The sequence below is a fragment of the Rhinopithecus roxellana genome, chromosome 5 (genome assembly GCF_007565055.1).
Source record: "Rhinopithecus roxellana isolate Shanxi Qingling chromosome 5, ASM756505v1, whole genome shotgun sequence".
NCBI classification, from domain to species: domain Eukaryota; kingdom Metazoa; phylum Chordata; class Mammalia; order Primates; family Cercopithecidae; genus Rhinopithecus; species Rhinopithecus roxellana.
This window is the reverse complement of record NC_044553.1, coordinates 23,237,083-23,255,330: the sequence shown is the minus strand read 5'-3', so window position 1 is coordinate 23,255,330 and position 18,248 is coordinate 23,237,083. Positions and strand designations below refer to the sequence as shown.

Genomic DNA, 18,248 nt, shown 5'->3' with positions numbered 1-18,248 from the left:
AGCTGGAGTGGGTGCAGGTGTTGATTTGTACTTCACTCTCACTCTGCACTCCCCTACAGAGTGCAGCCAGCAGCTGGAAGAGATTGACAGGAGATGGCAGAGGAAAGAGGAAAAGAGAAGTCAGAGCTTAAAGAATTCCCATATTAAAAAAAGAAAGGCCTTAGGGAGACAGAGGGAAAGACAACCTGAAAGGAGATGTTGATGTTTTTTGAGTTTTCTAGAACAGAGGTCTCCAACCCCGGCCTGCGGACCAGTACCAATCCGTGGCCTGTTAGGAACCAGGCCCCAGAAGGAGGTGAGCAGTGGGCGAGGGAGCATTATTTTGGATCATGCTTCCTGTCAGATCAGCAGTGGCATTAGATTCTCATAGGAGCCGACCCCTATTGTGAACTGCTCACACCAGGGATCTAGGTTAGGTGCTCCTTATGAAAATCTAATGTCTGATGAACTGAGGTGGAATAGTGTCATCCCAAAATGATCCCCACAACCCTGTTCATGTAAAAATCATCTTCCACAAAACCGGTTCCTGGTGCCAAAAAGGATGGGGACCACTGTTCTAGAAGACGGTAAGGGTTAAACAGTGAGCAATTTAATTTTTTCAACTATCGCTGATAAAAGTGTAGAAGTCCAAAAAAAATCTATGTTGCCAAGTTCAAAGTGTTAGGAATTGATCCAGGAGGTCCCACTTCAGCAGATATAATACGGCAGTTTCCCCTTGTCCTTGAGGGACACCCTGGAAGACCCTGGGTGGATTCCTGAAACTGAAGACAGCACCAAGCCCTATACATACTATGCATGGATTTCTCTTTCCTTCTTCGCAATTTTGTAGATAATATATTCATTCTTATTGTAGATCTCAGCAACCTCAGGATACTTTTTCTTTTCTTATTAAGTCCAGAACTTTCACCTTTTCATTTAGAGGAAGCACTTTGTGGCTTCTCTTTGGTATATCTGAATTGCCAGCATCACTATACTTGTACTTTGGGGCCATTACCATGCAAAATAAGAAATACTTGAACACAAGCACTGTGACACTGTGATAGTCAATATGGTAACAGAGATGGTTCCTAAGTGACTATGGGGAGGGGTGGGCATACAGCGTGGATCCGCTAGACAAAGGGTACAATTCACAGGCCAGGTGAGACAGGGTAGGATGGCAGAAGATTTCATCTATTCAGAACAGTGTGAAATTTAAAACTTAGGAATTGTTTATTTCTGGAATTTTCTACTGAATATTTTTAGACTGCGATTGACCACAGGTAGCTGAAACTGTGGAAAGCAAAACTGAGGATAAGGGGGACTGCTGTACTAGGAATCGGCCAAAATTTATAAAGCATTTTTTTTCTTTCCCCCTTCCTCCTAGGAGGAGGAAGTACCAAATTATAGTAGTCTTTATAGAGAAGTGCTTCATAAATAACTGCCAACAGCAAACAATGTATTATCCCTGTGGTTCAATCACTTCTTGGAGGTTAAAAGATCATACACGCTTCTTCCCTGCCATTTCTAGATTTGTATTAATAAATAAGCCAAGTCAGTGAACTCTCTCTCTCACCTGCTATTGCTTTATATCTTCCTGAAGCAAAAGAAAGGAAAGAAAGAAAGAAAGAAAGAAAGAAAGAAAGAAAGAAAGAAAGAAAGAAAGAAAGAAAGAAAGAAAGAAAGAAAGAAGAAAGAAGAAAGAAAGGAAAGGAAGGAAGGAAGGAAGGCAGGAAGGAAGGAAGGAAGGAGGAAGGAGGGAAGGAGGGAGGAGGGAAGGAGGGAAGGAGGGAAGGAGGGAAGAGGGAGGAGGAAGGAGGGAAGGAGGGAAGGAGGGCAGGAGGACGGAGGGAAGGAAGGAAGGAAGGAAGGAAGGAAGGAAGGAAGGAAGGAAGGAAGGAAGGAAGGAAGGAAAGAAGGAAGGAAGGAGAAAGAAAGGGAAAGAAGGAGTTTGATTGTTTGATAGGAACATACTGCCCTTGAATCTTCCCCTCATGAAACATGGATGCAGAGTTTTGGCCGAAATTAAAATTGCTAAGCTGTGTTTGAGGTTGGCAGAGGAAGTGGTACAGAATTTACTAAGACAGGCTGGGAGTGGAAAAAAATTATAATCCAGGTGCCTCACCTTTTCCTCCACTGGTTGCTTTTCCCCCTATGCACTGACGCCTGGGAGCTTATTTACTGAGTCAATTAACAAAAGATAACCTCCCATTGTGCAACCATCAATAAATCAATCGTGTTAATACTATCTTGGAATGTCCCCGACTATTGACTTTCATATTGTTTACATTAGCCACTTGAGAAAGCCAGAACCCTTGAGTCAGCCTGTTTGGGCGTTAATGGATTCTGGAGTAGCCATTACTACATATAAGTCTCTTTACAAAATATTTAAGTTTCTCTGAGGTTCACCTGCTTTCTGAACATTGGCGGTGCACTCTCCTCCCTCCCCACACGATCCTGCAGCACCAAGCTTGATGAATACTTAGGAAGGCAAACCATCATGATCAGTAATGGAGCAGTCACTTAGGGTACACCTACTTCTTTGTGATTTGAATAATCTATTTCCACCCACCCCAGCCCCACACTGTCAACCACCTTCAACAATCCGGGGAATCAAGTTAATCTTCAATTATGTGAAAGAATTTCAGGAACGAGTGCAGCTCAAGTTACCAAGTAACTTACTGTTGTGAAAAGATTCATACTGCAAGCTGCCTAAATGCAGGGCTTTTAATGATGTTCCCCGCCAACAAGGTAAGAAAAATCTTTCCAGGCAGTGATAATCTCTAGATAGGGAACCTCCAAAACTTCTCAAGCTATCTTTAAAATGAATGCAACAAAACAAAATCTTTCTATATTTTCTCCATACATATTATAAAAAATAAGGTTGAATATCATAATCATAATTATAAAGTTGGGTTTAGTGGGATTTTTGTGTGTGTGTGTGTGTGTGTCATTAGCATTTCCTTCTTAATGGCATCAGAAATACTTAGAGAACAGGTTTTCTCTTAGAAGTCACAACTGCTCTGCTTCCAGTCCTAGGTAGCTTGCTAAAGCGCTCTATGCAGAGGGATTAAAAAGGAAGGTTGGGGGGCAGGGAGGTGGGACACCAGTCCAGGGACTACAGAAGGTTCAGATTTCAGTGCTGGCTGCAGACCTGGGCAAAGTTCACTGCTCCCTTTTCACGACATGCTACATACTTTTCAAGTTCCCACTTGCTTCTTAGAGAGGAAAAAATGTGGCCTCCGAGTTCAGGTTGCTAAGGACAAGCTGAGCCAATTTAACCATGCATTCCTTTTCTAAAAGATAGGCTGGGTTGTTGTTGTTTTTTCACTGTAAATACCAGAAAGTCTTGATCCTCCCTACTCTAAACAAATACTTTTGCTACAACTTTGAAGTCGTCTATCTCCCACGGTGAAAAACCAAGGATTGTATTCAGTAGCCTTTTCCTGCCTAAGTTTAGACAGAATTGAATAATATTCTACTTTGTAGCACATCCTCTTATCAGACACTGGGCTTCGTTTTTCCTCTTGATAATGATGGGTATTTAAAATGCATATGACTATTGGATAATACAACTCCCACTGTTCTAAGGCTTTTTATTTATTTAATTATTTATTTTTTTGCTTTGGCCTCATGATATATACGTCTACTTAGGGTGTTTTGAAGAGAGTGAAGGAAACAGACAGGACTTTGAAAGGAAAAACAGACATCTAATTGGCTGTCTCTTGCCGACCCTCCAGTGACCCTGCACTGAATACCTCTAATGGACATGTGTGATCTTGGAGCCTCTACTGCGATAAACAAGTTTCAGACTTTCAACTTGCTTTTGCAGCAGAATTCTTTATTCTCCTTAAAATTGATTTAAAAAAAAAAAATTGAGTGAGCAAGGCATTAGCATAGGTATTTTACACAAAAGGGTGAAATGGTTTTCTAATTTTATAGATGTAATACTTTTTAAAAGAATTCGGCTTCATTATGAATTTAGTTCATGTTAGTGTGTCATTTTACATACTCTAAAAAGTGGAGTTTTTTTAATATGGAAAGCAAATATTTGCCTTCAAAGCAGTAGTTACTAAATCCAAAAAGTTCAGAAAGTCAGTTAGGAGGCAATAATCTTAACTCCAAAAATTAATAACTCTCATGACATTGTTTATGTGAAACCTTGGAACTTCCTGTGCTGTAAACCATCTTTGAGTCAAGCTAGAAAATAGTAAGAGTCAACTCAAATCCTTTATGCTTCAAAAAACACATGAGACTATTGAACAGGCTACATTAAGTCATGTGGGGGTTAATGGGGAAAGCCCCCATTTTTACTTTCGTCAAAAGACTAGGAGACTCAGCCCCATCAGAGAGCTTTACGTTTCCCCTGCCACCTTAACTTCATGGGAACTGCCAGGGTACACTACCTCCTTTCTTTTCTTTCCCTTTTCACTATCTAGCATTTCTTCCCTTCTATTGTTCTTTCTTCACATCCATGTTGACCTTTTTTTTAACTTATCATCTAGGATCAATCAAGGCCTGCCTTGATGTTGCTCTGTGTCCTAACAGCAATTCTTCCTGGAATTATCTGTTCACATGGATGTCTAAATGTTTAAGCACCCATGTAAATACTATGGTACCACTTTCTCATCAGCAGGGCTTTTGTGAGTTACAGAAAGACTGAGACCAATGCCACCATTTGAGATTCCAATATGTGAAATAATAAAGACATCCCCTAACAGGATTTTTTAATGAATTAGGCTTTATTATTTGATATTTACAGTGTTTTCTGAGACTGTTCAATATAATAGAGGTAGTATTCCAGTTATTATATGTATTTATTTGGAAATAATGCCAAAACTCTACATTGTAGGCATGAAGATGGGGCTTGCCTCCATCTGGCCCTCCTGCCACCTTCAGCAACACGCCCCACATCTGATCCTGCTTACAGTTGAAGATGAATCTGGCATAATACAAAGAGCACTGGACCAGAAGCATGAAGTTTCTCTTATCTGTGCCTTGGTTTTCTCATGTGGAAAACGGAAATGCTGACATAAATAATCCCACAGGTCTCTGCTAGTACCATTTTGTGATTTTATATCGTGCTTACCACACCTAGAAACAGGGGCCATCATTCCAGCCAGCTAACAGAGAAAAATAAGATAAATAATCAGGCTTGGGAAAATACATTTCGTAGACCAAGTAAACAAAGACAACAATCTAGTATAAGTGTTATAACTGGGGGATGAGGGGTTGCAAATGGAGATCCACCACAGTCAACTCTACTTGAATTCCCCTGTTCTTGACAGGCAGCAGCAATCATAATGGACTTGGAGCACCAGTCCCACAACATCACAGGACATCCAGACATAATTGCATTAATACTCGCACAACTATCCGGTTATTCAGCATTGCCCAATATGTGAATAAAGCTCTTAGGAAAAATTAATGCTTGCTTGATGCTTTGACACATTTCCCTTTACAAAGCAAAGATCCCTACTCCTCTCACTTTCTCATATGTAGCATTACAACTAGTCAGCATCCACATGAGGCCTTATAATTAATCAGATCTACTAAGAGGTGGGTCCAAGATCCAGGGTAAGGAGAGATCAAGCAGAAACAAAATACACAGCCATTGCTCTGTATCTGCAGGAGATTGGTTCCAGAACCCTCTTCAATGCCAAAATCTGCAGATGCTCAAGTCTCTTATATAAGAAGGTATAGTATTTGCATATAACCTACTCATATCCTCCTGTATACTTTAAATCATCTCTAGATTACTTACAATACGTAATACAATGTGAGTGCTATGTAAATGGTCATCATACTGTATTTTTATGTGTATTCATTTTATTGCTGTATTATTACTTCTTCTTTTTTTTTTTTTTTTTTTTTTTTTACAATTATTTTTAATCTGTGGTTACTCGAAGCTGCAGATGCAGAACCCAGGGATATGGAGGCCCAACTGTACTTTTACCTTATTATGTAGGCTATGCTAATATTAATGTCTAGAATGTTATGTTATTTCTTCTCAGATTTCAATAACAGTTGAGCCTCAGGGTCAAAGTATCAGGCACTAAATTGAAGAGAATGCTGATGATTAGGACAGGAAAGCAACGTAAGCATCTATTAGTCCAGCCTACTATGAAAAGTAGGAATTCCTTCAACAAACTTCTCACACATGCCTATCCAACTTCCCAATGATTAAAGCAATAACAACAGTAATGATAATAATAAATACATATTTCACACTTACTGTGTGCCAGACACTATCCTAAGTATATTGAGAACTGATTGTGAATCAGCACTTTTCCTAGGACTTCATAGACACTTAACTTATTGAATCTTGAAAATGCCTCTAGGAGGCAGAATCTATTATTGCTCTTATTTGTTAGATGAATCAATGGAAACAGAAAAGAGTTAACTAACTTGCCAGAGGTCACACAGTTAGACTGTGAAGAGCTGAACAACTGCACTAAACTGACTAGCCCTGTAGCCTGTCCTGCTAATCCTATGCTACCAATAGGGTTAAGGGACAGAGACAAAGTAGGGAATTAGAATCCATTTCAACACTACTTTAATTAATAGAAAGATCTTCAGTTTTCTGAGTGAAAACTGCCTCCTTTAGTCTTCATATTACACACTAGTTCTAAACAGAATAATGATTCCTTCTTCCATTTGACACTGCTTTTTTATCAAAGATTGACAAACTATGGCTTGTAGGCCAAATCTGGCCCACCATCTGTTTTTATATGGGCCATGAGCTAAGAACGGATTTCAAGTTTTCAAATGGTTGGGAAAAATATCAAAAGAAGAATAATATTTTGTGACACATGAAAATCACATGAAATTTAAATCTCAGTGTCTATAAATGAAGTCTTATTGGAACACAATCATACTTCACTTACATATTGTCTGTGGCTGCTTTTACTTTACTATAAGGTAGGAATTAAGTACTTGAAAAAAGACCACATGGCCCAGTAAAGCCTAAAATATTTACTATCTGACCCATTGCTAGAATGTGTGCTCATTCTTGCCTTAAATAGTAGAAGGTGGTTCTCATGTCCTTTCCTAAAAGTGCTCTTTTTTATAGTAAAATACCTCAGGTCCCCCCAACCACCACCATCTTATTATCCCAGAAACTCTCCTCTGCCATTCTTTGGTGCATATTCTATCTCTCTTAAAATTCTTCTCAGTGGTATATGGCTACGATGGAATACTACTCAACAATAAAAAGAAACAAACTACAGTAGAGACACACAACAACATAATGAATCTCCAAACCACTATTCTGAGTGAAAAAGCCCTGCACGTCTTTTTCTCACTGCATAATTGTATCTACAGGAAATCCTAAAATGGGTAAAATTAATCTAGGGTGAAAAATCATATATCAGAATAATGGTTGTCTTTGGGAAAATGGGGCAAGGATTGGTGGAATGGGCATGAGAGAAAACTTTGGGATGCTAGAAGCATCCCAGATCTTGAGAGTTGTTTGGGTTACATAGTTGTGTATATTTGCCAAAATCCACCAAAATGTACATAGTTTGAACATTATACTCTATCCACCTCAAAACAAACCTCGTAAGTAAATATTGCATTCTAATGATCTGCATACTGAAAAGTTTAGTGGTAACGGTATCAAGACGCACAACTCATTTGAAATGCATCGGAAAATCAAGGTGGTTGGATGATTGGGTGGAGGGAAGGACAGATGGCAAGAGATGTGAAAAAGCAAGAGAAGTAAAGTGTTCATGGTCGAAAGTGGGTGATGGATACCTGGATGTTCACTATCTAATTCTTTCACCTCCTACATTTAAGTCTTGTCACAACAAAATTTCCTTCTAAAATAACATTTTCAAAGTAAAATTTTTATGATAAATAGGGCAGACAGGATAAAGGTAATGTCTGGCATGAAACAAACTACTCTAAAAGTTGCACAAAGCAACATCATTATTTCCCTTCCTTTGTCCATTTTTATGTTAGCATTTATTTTCCTTTGATGTATCTGATTGGACCCTGAAATATCTACCTTAAATGTATCCAAAAAGACATCTTGGGTATAACCATTGGGACTAGTGACAAGAACTTATTCTATAATGGAATCTAATTTCATGGCAAGAGGCCAACTGTCATTTCTTTGTTTAAATTGTACGATAAGAGATGCATACGGTGAAAGACATAGAAACAGACCCAGTCAGATGCCTCCACCAAATCCACTTGTGGAAAACTGTAAATTCCACAAGTGAGTTTACACTCTTGTCTCATGAATGTGTAGAAAGAAGAATGCATTTGTTTGTTTGATTATAGCTGAATTTCTGCCTTTGTAACCCCACCAGTAGGTGGTCATGTATTTCTCGTACTGAGGTTCACTATCACTTCACAAACAATATGCTCAACACTGTTGCAAGCATCAGATGAGTGTGTGTGCATGACAAAAATTTGAAAAAGTCCTCAAAATATGCAGCCTAATCTCTGGATTAACTGTTTCTTTAAAGGGCCTCTGCAGTGTATAATCTGCAGACTGGTTCTGTTGCTTTTATGCAATGCCAATATTATTAGTAGCAATAATACAATCACACTTCAACTATTTGGAGGTCAATTAGCTGGAAAGTTCTACCTTCTGAATGGAAGCAAAGAAACAAGTAAGTAAGCAAGAAAAATTCTGTGGGCAGTCAAAATAGCTGCAAAAGCTTCAGGGTGCCAAACTCATATATTTGCTCATGGGAGAGTCTCTAAAGCCAATGCTCAAAATCCTATGATGCTTATTTATGCAAAATTCTAACAAGCCTGGGTTTCCAGCTCATAGCCTAACAGAGGTCGCGTATAGGCAGGCACAGTGAAAACACCAAGAATCAGAAGAGTTATTAGCCATCATTCAAAAACCAAAAAGGATTACAATTTGGGAGGAGGGAATTCAGGGGTGGAAAAGTCCACCTTAATGCTACCAAGTTAGCATTTTATAAACTATGTTCCTAAAAATTATAGTTCCACAAGATATTAAAGAAGGATTTTTAAAAATAAAAAAGAGGACTGGGAATGGTGGCTCACACCTGTAATCCCAACACTTTGAGAGGCCAATGCAGGAGGATTGCTTGAGCCCAGGAGTTCTAGACCAGCCTGGGCGGCATAGTGAGACCTCCTCTATACCAAAAATCAGAAAAATCAGATGGGTGTGGTGGCATGCACCTGTGATCCCAGTTAGTCAGGGAGCTGAGGTGGAAGGATCACTTGAGCCCAGGAGGTCGAGACTGCAGTGAGCCATGATCGTGCCACTGCACTCCAGCCTGGGTGACAGAGCAAGACCCTGTCTCAAAAAATTTTTTAAAAAAATAAAAAGTAAGAGGAGGTGCTATCCTCAGATATGTTTAGAAAATACTGGTCTAATAGTGCTTCAATATTTCTATTGTGATTCTAGCAAGTTCTAGAAAGAACATTGATTTTGTGGTTGTTCTTCCTTTCCTCACTCCACATTTTTTCTTTTATTTTGGCTGAAACTTACAGATATTGTTTTGTTTTGTTTTTCTCATCATAATGATGTCCATCAGTCTGCCTGAATCTTCTGGTCTGGGTGTGGCTCTGACTTTTCAAACACCCTTCTTAAGCAGGTGTTTCCTCTCCTATCCCAAACATTATATTCCCTTCAGTTTGTGTTGTACAAATTCCAGGCCACATTTCTACTTTTTGAGGACAGCTTCCAAATCATCCACATGTTCACTTTCTTTTCCACTTCCCTCAGTTTTCACTTCCTACTTCCTTTCCCCATCTTTTTCCTCTCCAGATTGTATGCCAGGCATTCTTTGCCTATACTCTGCTTTGAAATCCTTCCTGCATTTCCTCTCTATCTCATAGCTTTGCAATTTTTGCTACTATTGCTCCCTTCCTGCATATTTCTTTCATATCATGAATCCCAACTACCTGTCCTCTCCTGACAAATCAAATGCATCAGCTGAAAGCCACCTGAAAATCCCTCTTTTCCCATCTGTGCAACCCCACTAGTTGACCTTCAACATGCATTTCTCCTAAGTGAACCCACCAGCATGCATGGGGAAAAGAGATATTAGTTCATTCCTCTTCCCTGGCAACCCTTGAGTATAGGACTATGAGCCCCCCTGACAAATAATGTCCTCCATGCCATCAACATTGGATTTTGAGTCAGTAGAACTGTGTTCCATCTTAAACTCTGCCTCTTATTTACTTGGCTCAGTCACTTAATGTTTTTGAACCTCAGCTTTCACGTCTATAAAAGGGCAATAAGCCCTGATTTGTCCCACGGGGTTGAGTGGAGCCAATAAGGCCATGTTTGTGCAAGCTCTTCACCAGGTGGTGGATGTGACAATTTTATTCTTTCACTTGAAAATTTCATTCATATTTGAAGCCCTGGGAGTAGAGCTTCATTCTCTTTTTTTTATCTTCCTAGAGATGAGGTCTCATTTTGTCACCCAGGCTGGAGTACAGTGGTGTGATGACTGCAGTCTCCACCTCCTGGGCTCAAGAGATCCTCCGGCCTAAGCTTCCCAAGTAGCTGAGACTACAGGCTCACACCACCACTTCTGGCTCATTCTCTTTTATAGTCTCAATTTCTTCTGGCTCTACCAGGTTTTTGTTTATCTTTACATATATCAACTGAGTTCTCCAGTTTGATCAGATCACAGACTTGGCTATACTAATAGCAAAGTGGTTAAGTGCATGATCACCATTCTCCACATTCTGGCTGAAAACCTGACTCCATCATTTAGCAGGTGCAGGAAATTGGGAAAGTCCACTTATCCTGGACTTCCTGTTTCCTTATCTTTTGTTTTTTTTTTTTTGAGGCAGAGTTTCACTGTTGTTGCCCAGGGTGGATTGCAATGGCACAATCTCCACTCATTGCAACCTCCGCCTACCAGGTTCAAGCGATTCTCCTGCCTCAGCCTCCCGAGTAGCTGGGATTACAGACATGTACCACCACCTCCAGCTAATTTTGTATTTTTAGTAGAGATGGAGTTTCTCCATGTTGGTCAGGCTGGTCTCGAACTCCTGACCTCAGGTGATCCACCCGTCTCGGCCTCCCAAAGTGCTAAGATTACAGGTGTGAGCCACCACACCCAGCCCCTTGTCTTTAAAATGGGGTGACTTCTGTAGTGAGTATGGCCACTAAGGAAGGTCACTGTGATGATTATGAGTCCAAAGGAGTGAGATCTTAGCCCACATGGTTATTAGCCCTGCCTCTCTGCCCCTGCCTCGGTTTTCTTCCTTGGTTCCTCCATTCTCCATCTCTTGCTGTTGTCTGTCTCTTCCTGTCACCCCACAGTGGTGCAAGCTGGTGCTCCCTGCACATCCAGTAAAATGTCAGGGGAAAAGTTCAGCCTTTGCAGCCTCCCGAGGGGCTGTTCTCCTTGGGCTGCTGCTGACTTTGTGGCTCCTCCTTCCTCCCCTGGATTCTTTCCTGGCATCCTCCCGTGTTTTCACTGTCTTTCCGATTAGAGAGTATGTCAGTGGGGCAGGATAATTTACTGATATATTAATTTGTGTTTTTATCTCAGCATTTGCCCTCTGCTCTACAAAGGAAGCCAGGCCTCTCTGTTCCCCTGCCTCGAGGGAGGTTTGTTTTAAAAGTCCAAAGCCAAGACACCTGGCTTTTGTTTCCTCAAAGCTTAAGTTGTGGGAGGAGATAATGCCAGCAGGGAGGAAGAGGGCAGAAGCTCGGGCCTTTGAGAGGAGGGAGAGAGTCAGGGAGACAGAGAGAGATTTTGATAGATAGAAAGGAGGCGAAGGCCAGAGAAGCAGGCCACTTACAGAGACAGGCCTCAATCCACGGCAGCCCCTGCAGAAGTGGCTATCTCTCAGTGAGGATGGCTGTCAGGTGAGCGTGGACCACTGGCCCCTAATCGCAGGCTGACAGATGCAGCAAACGCTCCAGCCAATGTTCCCAGCACCCAACACACTTGCGGGCAGCAGAGACACAAGAGGGAAGCTCAGGTAGGTAGGGACAGTAGCAAGCAGAAGAGACAGGGACAGCTAAAACTAAAAATCAGAACATCTAATGTTTGCTGCCCACTCAGAATGTGCTAAGCACCATTCTAGGATCTTGGCAAATATTAGAATGGTCACTCCTCAAGACAACCCTCCATCCCCACATTCACAGCAGAGGACACAGGAGCACAGAAGTAAATTTTCCAAGATCACAGAACTAGGACATGGTAAAGCCAGATACATAGAAATATTGAGAGTTCACCAATTTATTGCAAAATGCTAAGAATGAAATACTGCATAGGCCAAAAAATAATACAGAAACTGAAAACACAGACCCCTCTGAGTGCCACTGGAAGTGAAACCACAGCAAGGCCTGGACTCTTTCTAGGCTTCACTAGCTCTGTAACTGCTGTTCAATTGTATTTTGATCATGGAAATATTATCTTTCTTCAGATAAATCAGCGGTGTGTATGTTCAGAGTATAAGGAATAGCCTGGAATTCCCCAGTTCCCCTTTCAGTTCTCTGGCTTCCTAATTTACCCTGTGAACACTACCTGAACTTGCTACATCCTATTTACTTTTCTCATCTGTAAAATGGGTATAAGGAATCACCTAGGCTAGCATTATGATCACTGAGTACCTGTTCCATAATTAGGAGCTGCTATTATTGTCATCCCCATGTCCAATCCTGCTTAGCCCTACAGCCTACCCAGCACCTAGGCTGCTTTTACTGAGTATCTCTGTAGGTCAGACACAGAGCTGGGTGCTGAGTCCTGTCTCTCAATGCATCCCCTGTCTGGTTGGAGGAGAGACCCATGAAAAGATCTTTAGTGCAATATGATAAGTGCTACAAATAGAATAATCCCAGGATCCCACAGGGGCCTAGGATGAGGCCCCTAGCCATACTGCAGGCTGGGAATGAGGGCAGATTTCCTGCAGAAGTTAATGGCCTGAGTCTTCACAAACAACAGTAACCTCCACTGCCTCACAGTGGGGAGTGGGCCAGAGCCTCCCCCTCCCTCTTTCAGCCCTCAAAAATGGCTCTTGAGCCTGAACACACTCCTAATACTGCCCCAGCAGCTAATTTGAGAGTTCTGAGCTACGCATAACTTGCATCATTCTGGGCCACAGACCAAGCCAGCAGCGAAGAAGCCAAGAGCATTCAGGGCTGCCGACACATTCTATAAACCCAAATTTCCAGTGTTGCCTTGAGTAAGATGTATACAGGAAATTTTCCATGTGTCAATTAAGCTCATTGAGCATGTGACATAAAAAGGAAATGTAAATGTGGGATTCTGATTGGCAAAGTTCAAAAGCCTGTGATTTTGATACCCAGATATAGATCTGCAAGCTATTAAGAGTACTTGACTTCCAACATCCAGAGGTTGTGAAGAAATGCCTGGCACATCAGAGGAAAAAAATGCAGCGCTGAATAGCAGTCTTGGGAAAATACTTAGTTCCCAGAGTAAAATGTACACGTTAAATGAGTTCAAGAAGCAACTCAACTGTTCTACTTCTCGATCATTTCAAAATCCCCTAATAGATGTTCAATTTTCAGAGAAAATAATGTTGCATTTTGACCGTTTTCCCCTCTAGATGCCCTAGACAGACATGAGGTTGCAATACTAACCTGGACTTTGAATTGCTTTTCAGTTCATGTCATTGTAAACTTAGCATAAAACCCCATGCTTCCCCAGAAAGTATGTATCTTGTTGCTAGCACAATGATTGAATCCACTTGTCTATTCCAGGACACGAGAGGATCTAACTAAGTCAGAACACCCCACGTCTAGCCCATATATCTATTTATTACCGAATTCACCGGAAAAGACAAGCTGAGTTATCATTTAGCTGAGAAAACCTGAGAGGCATTTATGTGCACGAAGTACAGCGTAGACAGAGCCATCAAGGCAGGCTTGAAGGAAACACATTACACACTCAGCCTACGCAAATCCCCTCGCCACTGCCACTGGAGCCGAATGAATGGTGCAGGCGACAAGAGCGGCCCTAGGATGCTTGTCTCCTCCCCAGCCCCCATCCCAACCCTCAACGATTATGAATACAATCGTTTGTGACAGATTGCTCCCCAGTCTTCCGCCTTAAATTCTATATGATAAATTCAACACGAAGTGACAGTCACAGCAAGTGTTCAGAGCTCTATCTAAAAAAACTAATTTTACTGAAGTTAGAACTCGATGAATAAGAAAATGTGAATGTACATCTAAGGTGTATCTCAAAACTTTAATCTCTCTGAATGCCATCATGGTAATTTATGGCTGGGATGATATTAATATTTTAAAATATTTCGCTAAAGAAGCACTGTGAGACTTTAAAGTTGTATTGTTATGCAAAGATGATAATATTTCAATGGGTCCTACCCAGTGCTGGTATGTTAATGGGGCAAGAAAAAGAAAACAGCTGCTTTTGTTACCCAAGCAGCAGACATAATAAGACTGCCCTGTGGTTAATTTCTAGGAAAACGCTCTTCTTCCTTTTTTATTATTTGGGGGTGAAAACATGTCTTGGGCTACTATTGTCTGTTTAAATTAGGCAAATGCAATTAAGAAGAGTCAAATGTACACAGGCTCCAATGATGGGTAAAATTAAGGTCACCAGTTGCAGCCCTAATCCAAGCTGCATTGCTTAATCTCAGCTTTAGCCATTACAATTGTGTGGAATGGAAATGTCTTGCTCGTGTTGGGGTTAATGTAGACTGACTGGATAGCTAGAGATAAATCCTGCAGGGCTGCTTGAATGTGCAAGTGCTTAACACTGACATTTTGAAAAAGTAAAATTGGGTTTCATTCCCCAGGATTAGGTCAGAGTCCTTTCCTTGTCCCCGCCCCCACCCCGACCCCACCTCTCCAAACTTCCAAACTAAGCAGAGAAGCAGAAGAACATTTTTTTCTTGCCAATTTTTTTTTTTTTTTCCCCCTCAGGGATCCTTTGCATTTGCCATTTGTGTACATATCTTGCTCATTCCAAACAGGAAAGTTCTGTTGCCTCATAAAAAAAATAGTAGTTGTCTTCCTTTTCATATTCGTAAAGGTTATATTTGTGTTGCTTGATATTATTTTACCTTGTTAAGGAGTTGTTTCAGGTACTCAGTAGATATAGAGAAAACATTTAGCATATAAAAACAAAAAGTTGACATTTACAGCCAGGAGCTAGGTACGCAATTGCAAAGGTCATCAATGAGTAAACAGATATTAATGGTTAGCCGGATAACTGGTACATAAACAGGTCACATTAATAATTAACACCAGGAAAAACTAGCACTTCCAACCAAGCTCAGGAAAGTGGGTGCCAGAGGAAACCCCCCAAAAATATAAGAAAACCCCAATGGTGATTTCTGATTGTTAGAGAGTGAAAAAATTACTTCTTCATTTTTATGTTTCTCATATTCTCACCAAAAAACAGTTCTGAGACAGTCATGATAAAAAGTAAGTGCAATGATGAAGGAAAATTTTCTGGATGATCACTGATTTGATAAATTTTACTTAGTCTAACATTTGTGGTTCCCTTGTTTTCCTTCCATGGCAATGTGTAAAATCACTCAGGAAATGTATTTTATCACTAACCTGCAAAGCCTCTCTAAAAGTATTGGCTTCCTCGTTGAGTTATTAAGTCCATGTCTTGTTTTAAAACTTCTGCGCTAAGAGGGTTACATTTTGTACCCGCTGATTGGCATTCACCCAGTTTTTTAATGGGAAAAGGTCAAGTCCAAGCTGTAGACTCGAAGGCAAATGCGTTGGGGGTGTGGCAGGGAATCCTGATGAGTGAAGTGGGTGCCCCAGGGACCGTGAGGAACCCAGGAGTGAATGTGCCTTAGCCCCACAGAAAGCCCCTAAGAGCCACAGCATCATATCTTTTGATTTTTTAAAGAAGCCATATTTTGTGCGAAATCTCTAGATTTATAACTCATGGGCCAAACAATACGTTATCTACTGCAGGCCACACCAGACCCAGTTTAAATCTCCCGTTTAAAATAAAAACAAATAAATAAACAAACAAACAAGAACACCTGAAAATTTGCCAAGGAGGAAGAAAGCCTGAGTGTATCTTTACAATTTATTCTACGGTTTCTCTTCTCCTTTAAATACACAGTTCACTATAGGATTGTCCTAAAGAGAAAGCTAATAAAATAAGACAATAGACTTCATAGAGATCTGGAATATCCGCAAGGACCTGAAACGGATCCTCAGAACTCTGTAGATGAAAGTCAGATGAGATACTTTTATACACATAGCCTAATAGTTTACAGATGAGTGAGTAGCACTGCTTTCAAATATAATGTGAAGAAACCAATTTTTAAATAAATGTGTAGCTTGACTATCAAGCCCACAGGAGATACTGTGACTTACCCAACCTGAAAATCAAATTATTTAAGGTTGGTTATACTAATAACAGCCTCTAACCAACTGCTAAGGTGGACTATAAACCCAGACTAGCCACAGGCAGCAAATGAGATGGGTTCGAGAGGAAATGGAAATAAATAAGATACAAGTCTTGTTTACTAGTTAAATGTGGGGTAGACTTCAACAGATGTGAACTATAAAGTGTGTATGGGAACTTGTTTCTTGCTGAAGGAGGGGTGTTGGCCAAATGTCCTCATAACCTGGTGCCTCCCCACTTCTCCGCAACCACATCCCCACCACATGGTACCTTGTCACCACTGACAATAGCCCCAGAGAGCCATGCTTTTTCCTGTCTCCCAGACTCTCTTCACCTCAAGTATCTCCATGTCACCTTTACTTTCGCTTGTCCCTTTTGAATCCTATAAAGTTCAACTAAGTTCCTGTGTCCCCTCCCCTCTTCCAGAAGGCCTCATCTAAGCCCTCCAGGGGGCCTCTCCCTTGTGTTCCCTCAAATACCTCTGTCAACCTCTGGGCCAGCCCCGACTTCTCACTACAATCATGGGCGCAAGTGCCTATCACCTCACAGGACTGCAAATTCCTTGCTCAAGGCAGAGGCTACTGCTTTCATCTTCAAACCCCCACCACCTAGCCCTGTGCTTGCAAAACAGCATATTAATGCTGGACAAATGCATAAATGAAGGAAATGAATGGGTCTCTAAGTGATAATGCTTAGAAAAGAGACTCTGATGAGTGAAATATAAATGCGTAAATCTGCTACAGGTTTTTTTTTTTTTACTTCATCTAAATCTTTGCACGTGTTTGCTGCAATTACATCTGTGACAGCAAGTTTTATTCTGAACGGATCTTATTAATAAAAGTAATAAAATATCAAACAATTCAGATCTTCAGCTTTTTAATCTACAAAGGGGAGATTGATAGCGCCTGCCTTGCTAGGCTGAGAGGGTGGCTGAGAGGACTACCTGAAATGATGTATGTGATCATATACAAGAGTGAGCCCCAACTGCAATCTGCACTGAGGGAGCGGCCCCGCTGAGAGCTGCCATCTCTACTCATCTCTGACTGTCTGGCTCCATTAAAATACTCTGCCTATGTCTATGACCCAATCTTTGTATGAGCAAGCCTCTGCCTCTAGTCTTAGGATCCCCAGACCTAGCACAACATCGGCACATAGCAAGTGTTCGCTAAGTGTTTGTAATATGAGGATGTACATGACAAACATCATGGTCATTTCATTCATTCAAACTGTCCAAGGCACCACTAAACAGGACAAAACGTGAAGGCAAAAAGGGGGAAACAGAAATGATTGAGAGGCTAACATTTACAAGGCACCCTATATATCTGATTTTGTTTACTTCCTAGGTTATTTCACGTCACCTGTGAAATAGCTAACGTTGTCCTTATTTTGTATGGAAGGACTCTGAGCATTAATAAGTTGGTATCATGCCAAAGAATGACTGGTCAATAACAGGCAGAGCCAGGGTTTGAACCCAATACATCACACCGCATCTCCATGATAAAACTCTTACACTCCAGGCACTGACAGTCTGCAGCACATCTGACATCACAGAATCAATAACATCTAGAGATGAACAAAAACTCAGGGCACGTCTATTCAACCCCCAGATCACAGATGAGGAAACTGAGGTTCAAAGGGAAGTATATGAATGAGGCCAGAGACAGTCAGTAAAAAGGTATGTTAGTAAAAAGCTCTTTTTTTTTTTTTTTTTTTTTTTTTTTTTTTGAGACGGAGTCTTAGTCTGTTGCCCAGGCTGGAGTGCAGTGGCGCGATCTCGGCTCACTGCAAGCTCCGCCTCCCGGGCTCACATTCTCCTGCCTCAGCCTCCTGAGTAGCTGGGACTACAGGCGCCCACCACCAGGCCTGGCTAATTATTTGTGTTTTTAGTAGAGACAGGGTTTCACCATGTTAGCCAGGATGGTCTCAATCTCCTGACCTTGTGATTGG

At 41.1% G+C, this 18,248-nt stretch overlaps 1 long non-coding RNA gene across 1 annotated transcript; it reads left to right on the top strand.

Moving 5' to 3' along the window:
• Window positions 1–2,666: 2,666 nt before the first annotated feature.
• On the top strand, window positions 2,667–5,404 carry LOC104660841. Its single transcript, XR_747768.2, has 2 exons — window positions 2,667–2,727; window positions 4,829–5,404. It is a non-coding gene; the product is annotated as an uncharacterized LOC104660841 (long non-coding RNA).
• The last annotated feature ends 12,844 nt before the right edge of the window (window positions 5,405–18,248 follow it).